We start from the raw sequence: 2,326 nt of genomic DNA on the forward strand, positions 1-2,326 counted from the left end.
TTATGTGCTGTAATATTACTTACAAATGATAATACAATAGTTGATCGTTCTTCTTGAGCTCTTGGAAAAATAATATATATCAGTTTGAAGTTATAGATTAATATGGAAAATAAAAATAAACCAATAAATTGTTTTATAGATAGAAATCTAGATAAACAGATTAGAACAAAGACAATAGGTAAGATGCTAAGAGATTAAAAAGCATATAGATATATAATTAGAGAGATAAAAATACATACAGTCATAGATAGAATCATAAAAAACCAAATTAAAAAAAAATAAAAATAAAAATAAAAATAATGAGTAAAAATAAAAATAAATTAATGTATTGATACAAAGAAAACACAAGAAAATAATGAAGCCTATGTATATATGAAAATAAAGGATAAAATAGATGTGAAAACACACTTAGTTAAATAGAGAATTCGAAATACATAGCTCTAAAATTAAAGATAGATACATATATCTAAAAACTCACAATAAATGCAGATTTGCATTTTTTTTAAACTCATCAATTCACTCTCTAACTACCAGTTAAAGTCCTTGTTAAACTCATTAGACTATGCAAATCGTATTTACAAAAAAAAAAAAAAAAAAAAAAAAAAAAAAAAATAGAAACGCCGGATGTCTTCCCTCTTTAAATCCTTTCGACATTATGCAGTATTTATATTTATGCGCAATGTTTAGCTGGCTTCGGGCTTGGCCTTTTGCCTAATAGAGCGAACAGCTCAATTAATGAGCCACGTTTGTGTGTGTGTGTGTGTGTGTGTATGTGTGTGTCGGCTTTTCTTTGAGTTTATGGAGATTGGTCAAGCTTTGCTGTCTGGACGAAAGTTTAATGAAATCTTGACACGAAACTTGCGAGTGGGATGTGAGTTTCTCTATCTCTCTCCCTCTATCTCTATGTCTGTCTCTCACTCTTATTTTTTTCTTTATTCGCTTCTTGTGCTTAGCAATTGTCGCGTCATGAATTTTATTTCGTTCTTTACAAGTTGCAGAGGAGCGAGAGTAAAAGAAAAGCAAAAGAAAATATATTTGAAGTTTTTGTGCCGCTTTACAAGTTGTTGGCCATAAGCCAGGCGCAGGCCTGCTCTATAGAGTGTGTGTGAGTGTGTGTATGTGTGGAGGGCAAAAGTTTTTCGGTGAGGCACAAAGTTTTTACTCCTCGCGCAACAACTGCATATTCAAAGCACTTACCAACACTGGCACAATGCGTGTGCGAGCTGCTGCCGACTGCTGTCCGTCTGTCCGTCTGGTCTGTCCCCGGGCGCGCATTTCCGCTACATGCCAAACACTCTTGGCCTTTGTCCCAGGGACCGCAAAAGTCAGCGCCTGGCGCATACAAATTAATCACTTGGTCAAAAGGTTGGAGTGTCAGCAATGCCAAAAGGCAAAGTTAATGGCTTCGGTTTCGGTTTCGGTTTCGGCTACCCTTCTCTAACGCACGCTCGTTCTCTCCCTCTCTCTCTCTCCCCTTCTCACTCTGTATAGAGCTCACTCTTTATCTCACCTCAACCCATCTCCCCTCTCTCTCACTCTTCCCCTCTTGACAGCTTTGTCCATGCCGCTCACGTACGCGACGTTTTTATGATATACCAATTTTGACATAATCCACGTGGATTACGAACACGAGCATTGGCTGTCCCACACACACACACACACACACATACACGCGCAGTTGCTCAAATTGGCCAAAATAGAGAAATGCTTCACGGTAAATGCTAGAGGTAGACATACATCAAAATGGCGAGTTAGAAAGAGTGAGAGATAGAGAGTTAGTGAGTGTGAGAGAGAGCGCAGCAGCTGTAAAGAGTTGAAGTAGCTCTAACTTAATATGCGAACTGTGAACTAAAGTCGATTTTACGAGCATCGCAAAAAGCTCTACACAAACTTGATATTCGATTAAATGATTTATCCAGTAACTAGCGAGGGTTGTTTTATATCAGATATTACCTAATCAATGAAAGTACATATAATGTGCATTTATATGACGTGACATATCAGAAGTTATATCATACTATATTCCATTTCTAGACATTCAATATATTGTAGTATTAAGTAAAGCACTTAAATTCTAACAACATTAAATATTAAAATCATGTCTCTTGACTTCAAATCAATAACTTGAACAATTAACCATTTGATCAATCAATCAGTAAGACAGAGAAATCAGTCAGTCAGTCAGTAACCATGTCCCATGCCCATCAAGCCATCAATCGCTTATTCCATCTTTCTGATCGATACTAATCAACTTGTTAATCAATCATATTCCTAATACATCAAGATATAATCAATCAGCTATTAATCAACAATTGTATATGAGTCA

The sequence above is a fragment of the Drosophila arizonae genome, chromosome 3, assembly GCF_054131065.1.
Source record: "Drosophila arizonae isolate 15081-1271.41 chromosome 3, UAZ_ARI_1.0, whole genome shotgun sequence".
Lineage (NCBI taxonomy): Eukaryota > Metazoa > Arthropoda > Insecta > Diptera > Drosophilidae > Drosophila > Drosophila arizonae.